The 16,891-nt window shown below is 40.8% G+C and overlaps 1 protein-coding gene across 5 annotated transcripts in view; it reads left to right on the top strand.

Moving 5' to 3' along the window:
- Positions 1 to 16,891, top strand: part of AFF1 (ALF transcription elongation factor 1) — a 204,989-nt gene that overhangs the window by 40,480 nt on the left and 147,618 nt on the right. The window lies entirely within an intron of this gene.

Below are 16,891 nucleotides of genomic sequence, written 5' to 3' on the forward strand. Positions count from 1 at the left end.
GTCTGGGTTGACATAATCCATCTTTCAGAAGGGGAAAAAAGGAGCAGAAGACAGAGAGATGGCACAGTGGGCCCAGATCATCTATGTTTTATAAGTGCTTGCTGAATTGTGAAGAAAAACAGAGTGAAGGGGCCATTTGGTAGAGAGCAGAAGATTGTGTTCATTGGTCTCAGGTCTCATGCGATACCCTCTGCATGGAGTGCCTCCCCGTTCCTTCGTTAATGTGCATCAGTTTCTGCTCTGGCTCCAGATGTGTAGGTGAGATCCTAATGTCTTGGCCAGAGCGTGAATTATTTGGTTTGAGATTTTTTTTTTTTTTTTTTTGAGAGGGAGGAGGGTCCCTTTCAAATGAAAGACGCTCGAATCTGTTCATTAATAGATTAGATTCTACATTAGATACACCTACAAAATAGAAAATTAAGTAGCTATTAAAAAGGATAATTCTGTGTGTATGGACATAGCATGATGAAATATATAAAAATTATGGAATAGAATCAAAGATATGGTCTATTTTTATGGATAGGAATATAGAGTCCTATCTATCTAGACATACATGCATTAAAATGGTTCTGAAAGGACATGCCCCAACCCTTGCAATGTTAATTTTCTTGGGAATAGAATTATTCAGGTTGCTGAGGGACATAACTTAAAAAAAAAAAACTTATACACTTAAGGGTAATTTTTTTCATGATGTGCATGTCTTAATTTTGTAGTTAGGTTTAAGATATTAAAATGAATGGTTTCTGAAATATTATTTGAAAAGGTGAAGGAAATGGTTCCTCGTTCTGCCACTTCCTTTAGAAAATTAGAACATTGCACATTCACTTGTTCAGCCAATAAATATTTGTGTCCCTATTGCATTCCAGGCATTGGTCTATGCAGTGAGGCTATAGCAGCAAATAAAACCAATGTGATTCTACTTTTCTGGAGTTTATGTCCAATGTAGACAAAGAGTAAACATGTAACAGGTTAGGGTTATAAAGCAGGATTGGTGGGTATAAGTAGTGTCAGGTGTATGAGGAAAGTTGTGCTGTTTTCTGTCAAGTCATCAGGAAAGTCCTCTCTGATAAGGTAATATTTGAGCAAAAACCTGAAGGAGTATAAGCCAGACAGATGACTGAATCTGGGAGTGGGGGAAACTTTTCAGGCAGAGGAGCATGTGCAAAGGCCCTCAGGCAGTGTGTACTCAGCAAGGCAGCCAGTGAGGGGGGAGAGTAGTTGGATGAGGTCTGAAAAAGCTAGCAGGAGGCCAGACTGTAGAGAGCCTTGTAGCTGTTGGAAAGTTGTTGGAGTGAGATGAAAAGCCGCTTGAGGTTTTTTTTTTTTTAATTAATTTATTTTTATGTTTGGCTGCATGGGTTTTCGTTGCTGTGTGTGGGCTTTCTCTAGTTGCGGCAAGTGGGGGCTACTCTTCCTTGTGGTGCACAGGCTTCTCATTGTGGTGGCTTCTCTTGTGGAGCACGGGCTCTAGGTGCACGGGCTTTGGTAGTTGTGACACGCGGGCTCAGTAGTTGTGGCTTGCGGGCTCTAGAGTGCAGGCTCAGTAGTTGTGGTGCATGGGCTTAGCTGCTCTGCAGCATGTGGAATCTTCCCGGACCAGGGCTCGAACCCGTGTCCCTTGCATTGGCAGGCGGATTCTTGACCACTGCGTCACCAGGGAAGCCCTTGCTTGAGGGTTTTGACCAGAGGAGTAGCACTAAACGTCTACGACGTGGTAGGCGTGAGCAAAAGCAGTTTAGGGGAAACTATCCCTGGCTTGGATGGGGAGTATTCTTTCCTCTCATTTCACACATAGAGAAAGTCAAAGGTTTGGTACAGGAACATAAAACACTACAGAGTAGGTACCAGGTTCTGACTTTTCCTAGTTGTTACTTCAGCACTCTGTTATACAGATAAGGTATCCAATCTGGGAGTTTCCATTTTCTAGCATGTTTTTAGAGCATGTTATTTTTTTATTTTTTGTGGTACGTGGGCCTCTCACTGTTGTGGTCTCTCCCGTTGCGGAGCACAGGCTCCGGACGCGCAGGCTCAGCGGCCATGGCTCACGGGCCCAGCCGCTCTGCGGCATGTGGGATCTTCCCGGACCGGGGCACGAACCCGTGTCCCCTGCATCGGCAGGCGGACTCTCAACCACTGTGCCACCAGGGAAGCCCTAGAGCATGTTATTTTTAATAGTTAGATCTGTAATTAATTATTGTGAATGTGGCCTATGATGCTGTGTAGAATGTCCAGGGGTTCTGGCCTCAGTCCTCTTCTCCATGAAGATGATGCTTCTGATCTCTGACATTTGCTAAAATTCTGGATCAGAGTGTGAGTTAGTGTCACTTTTTCTGACATTAAGTTGGGATGTACCCAACATTCAGCTTTTGTCTTGCCAACGGGTACTGAGCAGTAGTTTAGTTTACCTTGAAACTACCTGTACCTCGGGCATACATTCATGATAAGAGTACACTTCTCTTGTATAAGACTGGTAACTTAAAGAAGTCACTTCATTAGAAGTTTATCAGGGGTCTTCGGTGTGCAAAGCACTGTGTTGTGTTCTTCAAGAGCTGTAATATAAATAGCAATACTGTGTCTTTAAGGAGTTTACGATCTGTTGGGTACCACAGGCAAAAACACTGATATTGTTATAGACTTGCAAGGATGACATGGAAGTGCAAAGGAGATAGAGATGGATTATGAGGGGAGGGTATGAATGAGGTAGCACTTGAACGCGGTATTAAAGTTTGGAGAGAAGCAGAAAAGACATGCTTAAGGGACAGCCAGAGGAGTGACATGGAAGGAAAGAGGTTTAGGGGGAATGGTCTGTTACAGCTAGATTAAAGTATTTTCGAGAGGTGAAAAGCCAGAGACGGTGGTGCAGTGGGGTCATTCCATCTAAGCCTGCACTGTTACAGTTCAATACCACAGCCACTGGCCACATGTAGATGTTGAGCCCCTGAAATGTGACTGGTCTGAGTTGAGACCAGTCCTCATGTCCTGGGAAACATACAGTACACCCAGATTTCAAAGACTTGCTCTGGAGAAAAATGTAAAAGATCTCACCAATAACTTTATATTGATTACAAGTTAAACAATGAAAACGCTTTTTGGATATATTGGTTTTAAATAAAACGTTAAAATTTACTGCACTGATTTCTTTTACCGTTTTAATGTGGCTACTGGCAAATTTAAAATTACTATTTGCAGCCCCTGTTATATTTCTCTTGGTCGTAGCTGATCTAGGCTAGGCCTGGTAGCCCTAGAAGAGGGAGTGAAAGCAGGGTGAATGGAAAGAAGGGAAGGGATAGACGAAAACCGGAAACGGTGAAGCTCTAGGATTTATACCAGTTGGTTTGGGAGGTCAGAAACACCCCTGAGGCTTCTGGCCTTGATGTTGCAATCGACTTGAAGGAGTGTGCTGCTGCATGGAAGTGTTGGAGGGCGGGGGACACATCTCAGTCTGGTTCTGTTAATCCCGGGCTGCCCTGTAGGGAGGTTCGTTTGGCAGTAAAATGTGGAGCTGGCATAGGCTGGAGGCCGGGAGACCAGTTAGGTTGGGTCCTATGCCCATCACACCTGGCTGCTGCAGCTGCTTGGAGGGGGGCAGGGTGAGAGCGTGATGCATGTAGAAATAATCTGCACAGTTCCTTAGTAGATTACGCTGAATTTTACATAGGGCTTCCCAATTCTGCCTCCAAAAATCTCTATTTTTTTTTCTTAAATTGCCACATCCTTCATAGCAGGTAAAAGAAAGAAGTGTGCAAATTATTGTGTGGCCCCCAAATTTTAATGCAGATATTTAGACTAGTATAGCAGTTTACCTTTTCCCTTATTATTTCTGGAAGGAGTTTGATTTGGTAAAGAAATAGGAAGTATCCAAATAACAGATTTGCTTAGCTTTATTTCCTAGAATCAGAATGATGACTAAGAAAGTTTTTCATATGAAAGCCTTGCCCCCCCCCCCTTTTTTTAAAAATATTTTGGCCACACCATGAGGCATGTGGGATCTTAGTTCCCAGACCAGGAATCGAATCTGCACCCCTTGCAGTGGAAGTGCGGAGTCTTAACCACTGCACTGCCAGGGAAGTCCCTTTTTAGTTTTTTTTACTCATTCATTCATTCATTGAGCAAGTATTTATTGAACATTTCTTATCTCAGATGGTATGTTAAAATCTGGTGTCTCAAAGATGATCAAGATATAAGGGGTCCCTGTCTCTTTAGCCAGGGAGATAGGCATACAGATAAATTATGAAACTGTGTGATAAATGCTCTAATGGAAGTGGCAATAAAGTGTTACAGGATCATAGAAGGAGGTGACATGTCCTGTGTAAGGTCTTTCTGCTGAGAACCACGATTATACTGATTCATATTTACTTTCTTTTGGGGGCTTTGGAGTCATACCGTTTTGCTTGAAGCACTGCAGTGGCAAAATTCAACTTAGTCCTACTTAAACTTTAGAGTTTTTATAAATGCAGGGATTTATATTAAATACAGTCTCCTTCTTCTGGCTCTTCCACCATTGTCATTTTGGTTACTATGAAGTTGCTTTCCTTCTAAGATTTGAAGTACAGATGAAGGGATTAGACAGGAAATGGCATCAAGAATTGCTAACTTGTGATTTCCTGAAAGGGTGGTATTTCTTCTAATTAACAGTGTTCGTATCGAGTATCCTGAACGCTAACAATGTGAAACCACAGGAAGGCATTTCGTATACACTTAAAAGAAAAAACTGGATGTAATGTTTTGGTCACATGGGTCAAATTCAGAAAATAACTTTGTTCACTAGCTAAAGATGGGGGTCATGACACAAAGAATAAGCTATCAGGTTGTGGTGTGGGAGATTCTGCCATCCTTTCTGGTCTCAGATTCCAGGCCCTCTTTCTTTGCCTGTCGTCTTGTGAATGCTTTTGACTATGCTGCCTGGATTTTCCCAATCGGCTGCAGTTCCTGCGCCTCCAGCTAACTGCTGCCTTTGCCATTCCCTGTCTACTGGAAGAAGCTTTCTAAAACCACGACTGCTTTAAAAACTCTGCTAGATCACTGCTGCCTAAGGAAAAATATTGCAGGCATCTGCAGCCTGCTGGGCACCCACCTCTTTAGTTCTTTCCCTACTTCTCTTGGGCTCCTTCTAGTTTTCACTGTTTTCCTCCAAAAGCCACATCTTCCTGTGCCCCCTGTGTTTCTTTCTTTCTTTTTTTAAACTACGTTAACTGTAGCATCATCTTTCTAGCCAATATGACTTTATTTTTATTTATTTATTTGGCTGCACTGTGCAACTTGTGGGATCTTAGTTCCCCAACCAGGGATTGTACCCAGGCCTTCCGCAGTGAACGCGCCAAGTCCTAACCACTGGACCGCCGGGGAATCTCCTCCCCCTTCCAACCCCCCGCCCCCCGCCCCCTGCCCCCACCGCTGTGTTTCTAACCGTATTGTTCCCAGGCCTGAAATGGTCTTCCAGCGCTCCTTTTTTTTCCTGGGGAAATTCTATTTATCCTGCCTTAACCTTTATTTGGTTTCAGTTCAACAAACATTTATTGAGGACTTCCTATGTTCTGTGTGCTGGGGATACAAAACTCATTAAGACAGTCTTTTTTTTTTAAGGATTTAATAGTATAAGGAGGCAGATATACAAATATTTATTCCTATGTCCTAGGGTTAGGTGTTGAAAATATACTGACAGAAACAGTTATACTTCCTGCCCCCATGAAGCATATGTTCTAGTGGGGGAGACAAATCAAATTTAAAAAATTGATCTGTGAGAAATACTATAAGCAGGGGGAAATCTTTGATCTGAAAAAGCAAGTAACTTGGGTGTGGAGGAAAATCAATTTTAGACAAAATAAAGAGTCAGGATTGGCCTCTCTAAGGAGGTGACATTTTTAAAAAGACATTTAAACAAGTAATTACAGTAAAGCGTAGTAAAGGTTAATTATCATAGGGTAAGTATAGGAGACCTATGTGTAGGAATGTAAATGCAGATGAATAGTTACGATACATTGTGATAAACTCAGTGATGGAGGGATATAACAAAAGATACTTTGATCATGGAAGGGGCACACAAAGTTTTTATTGCCATGCAGTGGAAGGGTTTGGTGAGGGCTTTCCATGCAGAAGTGCAGAGGTTTGAAACAATTTGAGGTGTTCAGAGAATTTAAAGTAGTTTGATATCACCGAAGTTTTATAGTGCAAGGAGCCCAGAGGCAGGACATGAGGCAGAGAAGTGGGTGGTTATGAAAAGGGCCCTGGTGCCAGAACTGGGCTCATAGCTCAGCATCTGACGTTCCCATGCCCAGTATGTAGGACAAGGTTGTTTCGTTTTGTTTTTTAAAATCATTCTGTGCCTCAGTTTCCTTGTCTGTAAAACTGAGATGATGGTAGAAGCAACCTAGTCAGGTCATTGTAATGATTAAATACTTATAAAATGCTCAGAAATGTGTCTAGCATACAGGGTGGTGGTGGACTTTGTATTGCGTGGAGATAAATTTTGACCTATTGTAGACCCTTGAAAGGTTATTTGCAGTTCAATGACTTGGTCTTGCGTCTGTTTTTCAAGTACGATTTGAGAGCCAGTGTGAGCGTGTGTGAGCATGTGTGTTGGGGAGGAGGGGGCTGGAATTGAATTTTTGTAGATTCTTTGAGCTCACCTTTCTTTATGCTCATTCTTTATGCTCATTCCCAGCATAATTACTTGTTCCTTCACGTGTATTCCCACATCATTTTCTCTCCGCGGTGGCATTTTCCTTTGTGTTTTATTTATAGTTGGAGTTTCTCACAGAAGACTGAGTTCCCTCGGGGTGTTAAGGGCTATGGGTTACTCATCTTTACGTGCCAGTGCCAAGAATAGTGCCTAACACTACTGGGTGCTCCATAAGTGTTTGTTGCATTTATTTGAAAGGTTTATTAGGGAGTTGTCTCAACTTATAGTTCAGGACGAAGGTCCTCCCATGGAAAAGTCTGAGCATGTTGTTATGGGAAGGTGTTTTCATTCTTTCATACACCAAATATTTGAGTGCCTGCTGCACATGGTGCTGTGGGTGATACATCGATGAATCAGCTGTGTGCTCTGCCCTGGGTTCTGTTGACTCTTACAGTCTTAATTGTGGGGTTGAGGGAAAAGGTAAATGGTTGCTGATAGGTTTAATAAGAAAAGCTATGAAGTAGTTTAGTTGTATTGGGGTTTTTGTTTAGATGTGTAATTACTTTGATCAAAGAATCTTCGAATTATTTTTTAATGCTGTCTCCTTGGTGGTGGTACATTCTCGTTGTTGCATTTCATGTTTATGTCATGGCAGACTCTGTCTAGTGAATTGCACAGTGTAAAGTTTCATAGTAAGCCTGCTCAGTTTCTCAGATTTTAATTCTAAATAGAAAGGATTCCCACCTATGTGGGACAGGGGATATATACTTGTCCTTGGACAAAATACCTTACTGGACTCTTTGTTCTTGAGCGATTTTTTTCTTATACTCCTTAATCAGAGTTGGGTGTTACGTTAGATTAGAGGTACCTAGCTACAGGTTTTTATTACAGTAGTATTAGGCTTTTGCTTCTGTCTCTGCTTTTCTCACCATTATTCTCTGGCACCTGTAGCCTATTACACCACCTTTTTTTTTTTTTTTTTAAATAGAAAAGGCAGGGCTTCCCTGGTGGCGCAGTGGTTGAGAGTCTGCCTGCCGATGCAGGGGACACGGGTTCGTGCCCCGGTTCGGGAGGATCCCGTGTGCCGCGGAGCGCCTGGACCCGTGAGCCATGGCCGCTGAGCCTGCGAGTCCGGAGTCTGGACTCCGCGACAGGAGAGGCTGCGGCGGTGAGAGGCCCGCGTACTGCAAAAAAAAAAAAAAAAAAATAGGCAGGGTTCTTCTGCTGTGACCATTTATTATTCTTTGCTTAGACCACCTCTAAAGCCCAGAAAACCCTTTCTCTTTTGACCCAATGAACTACTCCTTATTGAAATTTGCTTCAGATACTCTCAACTCTAGTGACGCGCACACCACTGGGATGCCCGCTGAACACTTCACCATTGACCTTCCCATACCCTCTGCCCTGCCTGTGTTAGCACACCAGGAGCAGGTCCTGGTGCACCAAACCCCTCAAATGTGTGTTGATTAGATGAACTGGTATTATGAATGAAGCCTATGAGTATGTGGGGCATTCTGAGTATTTAAATTACTCAGAATTAAGGAGGGTGTTTAACAGTTTTCCTTTATCTTTGTGAAAAGTTTATTTGAAAACTTTATTCTACAGTATCAAACCTGGGACTTCCCTGGTGACGCAGTGGTTCAGAATCCGCCTGCCAATGCAGGGGACACAAGTTCTATCCCTGGTCCGGGCAGATCCCACATGCCACAGAGCAAATAAGCCCATGTGCTGCAACTACTGAGCCTGCGCTCTAGAGCCTGCGCACCTAGAGCCCGTGCTCCGCAACAAGAGAAGCCACTGCAATGAGAAGCCCACACACAGCAACGAAGAGTAGCCCCCGCTCACTGCAACTAGAGAAAGCCTGCGTGCAGCAACGAAGACCCAACACAGCCAAAAATAAATAAATAAATAAATAAATTTAAAAATAAAATATTAAACCTGTCAAAGCACTTACATTTTTAAAATGTCCCTTTAATATGAAAAGATGCTCACTCATGCATGATAAGGGAGATGCAAATGAAAACTACACTGCTTCATCATATCTTGTCTGTCAGGGTGGTAAAAAGCAAAATTTTTGACAGCATGTTTTGTTGATAAGACTGTGGGTGTGTGTGTGGGACTTCCCTGGAGGTCCAGTGGTTAAGACTCTGCACTTCCACTGCAGGGGGCTCAGGTTCGATCCCTGGTCGGGGAACTAAGTTCCCACATGCCATGCCCTGGAAAAGACTGTAGGGGGGAAAGTACTGTGCTCTCACTCATAGCTGGTGGGAATGCAAAACAGAATAACCCTACAAGGAGAATGTGGCAGTAGGTAGCAAAATTATGTTTACATTTACCCTCTGATCCAGCCAGCTCACTTCTAGGAATTTATCCCCAAGATACACTGGCAAAAATAAGAAAAAGGTATCTACCAGTTTATTCATTACAGACTATATAGGACAGCAAAAGACTGGAAATAATCCAAATGTCAACAGGGAGTTGATTTTAAAAAAAATCTCGTCCTTCAACACAATGGAGCATTATACAACTATAAAAAGAAATGAGGACTGTTTTTTTTTTACTGTTGTGTGGTCTCTAAGATATATTATTTTAAAAAGTAAGATGCAAAATACCATGTATAATTATGCTATCTTTTACCTAGTAAGGTAAAGTAAGGGAGGAAGAATATGAAAATGTATATGTATTTGCTTATATTAAAGAATAATGGAAGGATAAACCAAAAACTTATGGGGGGACAAAAATAGAAGCTAGACTCTCCTGAAGGTACCTCGTTTTGTGGCTCACTTTAGAACTATTAAATGTTACACATAATTATAAAACAAAATTAAATCAAAATTGGAGAGGGGGAGAATGATCTCTTAAAAATTGAAAGCAACATGGCACACTCAAAATCTGATGAGGTAGGCCAGGAGGCCAGAGACTCAAGGAGGAGTTGCAGTTCAAATTCAAAATCAGTTTGCTGGTAGAATTCCTTCCTGCTCAGGAGAGGTCAGTCTTTGTTCTATTAAGGCCTTCAACTGATTGAATGAGGCCCACTCACATTATAAATGACAATATGCTTTATCAGAGTCCCCCAATTTAATGTTACTGTCATCCAAAAATAAAACAAAGCAAAAAAAAAACGAACAAACACCTTCACAGAAATATCCCAAATAATATTTGACTAAATATCTGGGCACCATGGCCCAGCCAAATTGATACATAAAATTATTCATCATAGGTAGTTTTATTTCTTTCTTTCCAATCTTTATACTTTTCATTTTATTTTTTGTTACCTAGTTGCATAGATAGGGCCATCAACCTAATATTGAATGAAAGAAGTGAGATCAGATACCAACGCTCCATTCTCTATTGTAGAAGGAAAATAATCAATATTTTTCCATTACACATTACGTTAGCAATATGCTTTTCACAGATACCCTTTATTATATTGCAGACGTAATCCTAATTTGCTGAGACTTTTTTTTTTTTTTTGCGGTACGCGGGCCTCTCACTGTTGTGGCCTCTCCCGTTGCAGAGCACAGGCTCCAGATGCGCAGGCTCAGCGGCTATGGCTCACGGGCCTAGCCGCTCCACGGCATGTGGGATCTTCCTGGACCGGGACACGAACCCGTGTCCCCTGCATCGGCAGGCGGACCCCAAACCACTGCGCCACCAGGGAAGCCGTGCTGAGACTTTAAAAAAAATAATCAGTGGATATTAAATTTTGCCGAATGCTTTTTTTCCCATTGAGATGATTATATAGTTTTTCTTCTTTATTCTGTTAGTGTAGTGAGTTTCACTGACTGATTCCAAATGTTAACACAACTTTTCATTCCTGCAGTAGACCCCGGTTGGACACCATGTATTATCTTTTTTTATACATTGCTGGACTTAATTTGTTGATGTTTTGTTTTGGCATTTATGTTGATTAAAGACATTTGCTCTGCAAAAAAAAAAAAAAAGAAAAAAAAAGAAAAGCAACAATGAACAAATGAATTTAATAGTTTCTCAAATTGGTGGTTTATATTTTCCGAGAGGAATCAGTCAGTCCTTACTTTGCACAGTTCTAATACGTACAAACTTCAGTTACATGGTTTAAATAACACCAGTCCCCCAACACAATGGTTCAAATTTCAGTTAGCACAGCAATTTCATAAAGTGCAAACTTTGCTGCTAGCTCATTACTCCACAAATCACTATATAAATAACAGATGGCCTCATGATCAGTGACCAATCATATTACTTCTTTTAAAGCGTTTTGGTGATTGGTCACTGAGTTGCTCATTTAGTTCATGCAGAGATAGCAAAGCATGTCACAAAGCCTTCTTGTCTCCCAGTGACAAACCCACGTGACATTTCACATAAATGGATAATCGAAAGAGAATTGGCCAACAAAGATGAAAGTGCAGGAAAGAAACAAAAAGTGACAATGCTGGAAGTGAAATTCTAATAGAGTATAATGAGGTTATAGAAGAAATATCTGACTGTGGGCATGTGCAGCCAGAAGAGTGCAGTGAAAGTAACTTATTGACATAAATAAGGAAAGTGGTTGATATGGAAAGGATGAAGATGTCCCGGGGAAGTGGTGCCTCAAAAGCACTCACATTAAAAGAAGTCCTGGAGATATTTCACTACACTGAAAGAGCAAAGGATGCAATGCTGGAAGTTGATCCATATTTAGAAAGGAGTATGACAGTTTGCCAAAGCATAGAAAAGATGTTCGCTTTGTGTCATAAGTTATGTGGCAAGAGGAAGGCAATCACCCTTCAAAGAACTCTTAGGAAGTTTTTTTTAAACAAATAAAATCATTCAATTCTCAAATATGTCTGTTTTAAATCACAGCATGCTAAGTAAATATTAGTTTTACTATTTTGTTCATTTCTCTATAAACCGATAACCATGTAAGTTACTTATATATGTTATTTACATGTAACTTATGTTACATATATATTATATATGTATAAGATATATATGTTATGTAAGTTTTTTCACTATAAATGTATAGACTTTTTAGTGTTTTGACAAAAATCTGTAAAGGACATGGAACAATTGTAATTGCCCCCATTCATTATTAAGATTGTTTTTGCAAAGTTTCAGCCTGCATAATCCTTTTTATGGACCTGCACTACTCTGCAAATGAGGATTATCTGTATTTCAAGTGACTTTAATGGCAAAGAAACCTTAAGCTGTTCTCAGCAAACATGTTTAGTAGTGACATAGCTATCATTATTGTATTTGTTAGGAAACAAAATTTTCATTGTAAGAGAAAAGAGATGATACAAACAAAACCAAAGAGGTTAAGTAAAAACACTGTAATTCTAAATATAATGATGAAACTAATGATGCCTATTATGTTTTAAAAAATTGCATTTTCTTCTTCTGGCCCTTGGAAAAAAGCATAAAAATGGCCAAGCCAGAAGCAGGGCACTCTCCCAGACCCCACAGTGTGGATTTTATACACCATTTCTCACTAAAAGGAACCAGGGCTCTTTGGAGTAAAGACTGATTCTAGGTCTGGGTCTGGAAATGTAAAGATGAGCCTAGAATTTCTCATCATTACCAGAAAACAAAGCACTACAAAAGAGTATTGGGGTGATAGCAGAAAGACTCCAGAAACAACTTGAAGGGTTTCCCAGCGGCCAAAGGTCAGTCAATGGGAATATAAAAGAATAAAAACTACAGTGGATTAAAATACATCAAACATGTTTAAACCCATGGATTTAAAATAATACTGAAACAACAAAATTCATTAGTCACCTTTGGAAAAGGGCAGGGAACCAACTTAAACTTTAAAAAATGAATGTGAAGGCTTCCCTGCTGGCGCAGTGGTTGAGAGTCCGCCTGCCGATGCAGGGGACAAGGGTTCGTGCCCCGGTCCAGGAAGATCCCACATGCCGCGGAGCGGCTTGGCCTGTGCACCATGGCTGCTGGGCCTGAGCGTCCGGAGCCTGTGCTCCACAACGGGAGAGGCCACAGCAGTGAGAGGCCCGCACACCGTTAAAAAAAAAAAAAAAAAAGAATGTGAAAGAAAGAATCAAGTGTTAATCCTAGTTCCCTGAACAGATTGGGTAACCAAATAATTAATGAGGAAGAGTTATTTACAGGAAAAAAAATGGCAAATAAAGACTGATGGCATTGGGATATTATCATTACAATATTTGCATTTTCAAACTGGATAGGCACTAGTTACCAATAGCTGATAATATCATTAGGTTAAGAGGTGGTGAGAAACTTTTTAAAAAATAAATTTATTTATTTATTTTTATTTTTGGCTGCATTGGGTCTTTATTGCTGCGTGTGGGCTTTCTCTAGTTGCAGCGAGCAGGGGCTACTCTTCGTTGCAATGCTTGGGCTTCTCATTGCAGTGGCTTCTCTTGTTGCGGAGCACATGCTTTAGGTGTGTGGGCTCAGTGGTTGTGGCTTGTGGGCTCTAGAGCGCAGGCTCAGTAGTTGTGGCGCACAGGCTTAGTTGCTCCGCGACATGTGGGATCTTCCTGGACCAGGGATTGAACCCGTGTCCCCTGCATTGGCAGGCGGATTCTTAACCACTGTGCCACCAGGGAAGTCCCGAGAAACTTTTTAATGGGATGGTTTGGGGTGGCTTTTAATACCTGAATCCATTACTATTTAATGTTAAGATTTTTTTTTTTAAGAGTTAATTGTTGTGCATCCTGGTGAGATTCAATGGGATGTAGACAAAGCACCCATGAAACAGTCTTTCTAGAAGTTTGGACAGGAAACTGAACAAGCCAGGTTATAGGAAATATGCTAGACAGAGGAACATGTTACAGGACACTTCCTGCATGCTATCATCAAAATCCATAATGTGAGAACGCTACAGAGAATAATCTTTTTTTCTTCCAACAAATAAAACTGAAGGAAAAAAAAATAGATTATTAAAAGACCTAAGAGACATATCAACCTGTAATGAAAGGATCCCGTTTGGGTCTGGGCACACCAATTAAATTTGAAGACTAACTGGATATTTGAGGTTATTAAAGGACAATTTTATAAATATTAATTAATATTAAAGGAAACATTTAGGTGGGGTAATTGTGGTTATGTTTTTTTAAAATCTTCATCATAAAGTCTATTTAAACCTGGAAAACCCTGCTGCTTGAATTTCTTACCTGTGAAATTAAGCAAGGGGATTAGATGTCTTTTCTATTTTCTCTCTGCTCCTTATGTAATAGCCACTCCCACTTGCTTTCCTTCTCGGAATCTTATACTGTTATGTGCAAGCATTGGTGTTGCTTGTGGACAAGGCTTTACTTAATCAGTGCACCTCTGGGGGGCAGGAACTCCAGGGCTTGCGCCGAATTATCTAATGGACCCTAGGAAGCTGCTCTATGCTTTCCTCCTGGTCATTTCCCTCCTCCCTAGTAGGGTCTGAACACAACAGTTCTGCATCTTGAGTCAGGGGTCTGCTAGGGGCTTGACAACAATTTATAGACTGGGCTGAGTCAGATTTGGCTGAGAGCCAGCCCTGCACATGAAAGTCCTCATTCCTTAAGAGGTGATAACTAACTAATGCTCATGTGGGAACCAGAGGCAATAACCATGGTAGAGTAGTAATGATTTAGCACTTCTTCAAGACTGCATAAGTTGTGGAAGACAGTAGGACCCCTTCAGGGTGGGGAGACACTGGTACCCCTGCTTTGGCAGTATCCAAAGAGCCTTGATTAGCTGTTGACATTAAAGAGGTATGATGAAAACAGTAGGCCATGGGATCCACCTCCAGAGAGCTCTACACCAGAGCTTTTGTACAACACGAGTTCTCGAAACCCCAGGCTCCCCAAGAGCAGTTTCAGACTGCCCACAGAGAGGGTGCCCTCCAGGAGCAACTAGCCATCAGTGGTGAGTAGGGAGTGTACAGGGAGGTGCTTGCCAAAGATGTCTTGGGTAACATGCTATAGACGTCATCAAAGTTTGTTGAAATACTCGCGGGCTTAAGTATTGCATGTAGGCATTAGGAGGCTGTCCAAAAATGTTGTATCCCAGGAACTTGATTCAACTCTGAGAATAAATGTATGAGTGTTAGGAAAATTGTTTGGGTAGAAAATATTTTTTGTTTGTTATTTTATCTTGGTCTCTCAGCTGTGAACCTTATTTGAGGTTGTTGGAAATCTACAGCCTACATATATGGCCCCTTGCAACTATACATCTGTTAAAGGGAGGGAGAGAAATGCTGTTGTTGAAATTGTTTCGGCCAATTTAGTTCTTATTCTAAAATCCTTTCTATTCATAAAATGATTGTCCTAGATGACATCAGTAACTATTACTCTTACCCCTCAGACTCAGTAACATTATTAACTTGCAGTTGTAGACTTTCTACCACCGTCTTTTCTGAAAGATGAAAACGACATATTCACTGTGACTTGTGAGTCATGGTTGGGAGACTTTAGTGTTCATGGTATCTGAACTATCAGGTAAAAAAACAGGACTGGAGTTCCATGTTTACTTCAAATTGCTTTTTTTTTTTTTTTTAATATCTTTGTCTTTAGTCATTGAAAAATGGTAGATGCTCTGGTCCCGGATATTGAATTTCAAACCCAGATATACCTAAAGAAAACGAAACCAACCATGATAATAAATCACCATTTGCCTTTTGCAGAAGCCATCTAGCTGGGCTCAAAAGTCATGTCAAATTTGGGAGTGTTGTAATGAAGCATAGCTAGATAGCAGGAAGAATGGTTTTTCTAAAAGACTGTTAAAATAATCCTATGACTGTTTCCTCGAGAGTGTAACAGTAGGTTCTCCAGAGAGGCTGCATGGCATAGTGATTAAGAGTAGGGACCCTGGAGCCCAGGGTGTTAGGGTCACAGCTCAGTCCCAACCACTTACAGCTGTATGACTTCAAGAAAACTACCCAACTTCTTGGGTCTTATTTTCCTTATCCTAAGGCAGAATGGTAATACTGTACTTGTTTTAACAGCTTGTGGTGGGAATTAATTTAATAAATTAATTAAATTAATTAATTTAATACCATCAAAGCACTTAGAACAGGGCCAGACATACTGTGGGCAATCAGCAAACACTGGCAATTCATATCACGAACAGAATTATTCCCATTACCTTGCTTTGCATTGTGTCCAGGCTTTAGTATCTAAGACCCTGTTACTAAGTGTCTCAAATAACACACACCGAGGAAATACTATCATATTTGGGGGAGAGTTATCTTTCTGTGAATTTCCAAATGGAAATGTAGGGCCTGTTAAGTTGTTAAGCATTTTAAGGCATGAAGCCAGCGGCTTTGAGGTGTTCAGGGCGCTCACAACTTCCCAGCTGAGAATTCTCACCTCGACCCCTCCTTTCTGAGACATAGGCAATACTGTAAACTAAAACTGCTGTAATATTCCTAAATGAATCCTTAAATGTAATGCTTAAAACTATTTAATTTGCTCAATAACTTATAGATCCTTGATTAGCAAAAGGTTTAATTGATTATTAATCAACTTTTTGTTCTTTAGACTTGCTTTACAGTTGACCCTTGAACAACATGGGTTTGGATTGCTCAGGTCCACTTTTACCGGTCCACTTTTATGGTAAATATGTACTATAGCACTGTAAAATCCCAAGTTGGTTGAATCTGCAGATGCAGAACCCCAAATACGGAGGAACCTCAGGTATGGAGGGGGGACCATAAGTGGTACATGGTATTTCTGCAAAGAGGGTGGCTGCCTCTAACCCCCGAGCTGTTCAAGAGTCAACTGTATTTTTCAAGATATTTAGGACTTAGAAAATAGAACAGTCCTTTCTCTTAGTTACAGTAAGTGCTTAGAAGATGAGGATTAAACAAACAAACAAACAAACAAAAAAACCCCCAAAACCTCTTCTATATAGTTACACAGGGCTATGGACGTTATATGTGCTTAATAAATGATTTGATTTCATCTTAATTTTCCTGTTTTGCATGCAACCTAGTAGGAGACAGAGCTCATGACAAATAAACCTCAAATAAAGCTTCCCTGACTTTTGGGAGGAAATCCTCAGTCCTCAAATGGAAAGTAAAATTGGTACCCCTAATTAGATTTTAAATTGGTGGGATTTAAACATTTGCTGGGAATAAAAACTGCACATTTAGGACAGGCCTGGGTATCACAAAAAAATGTCAGTAGTTGACATAACCTCTTTTATGTATGGGGAGATCAGATCTTAGTGTAATTTATAAGCTGCAATTTACTGATCATTGTGGCTTGTCTGTGTATGTAATTTCTTTTCCCCCCTCACAAAAAGAAAAAAACAACCCTGCAAAGAAAGACTGGGAAATATCCTCTTTCTTCCAGTTCT

Source organism: Pseudorca crassidens, chromosome 4 (assembly GCF_039906515.1).
Source record: "Pseudorca crassidens isolate mPseCra1 chromosome 4, mPseCra1.hap1, whole genome shotgun sequence".
NCBI classification, from domain to species: Eukaryota; Metazoa; Chordata; class Mammalia; order Artiodactyla; family Delphinidae; genus Pseudorca; species Pseudorca crassidens.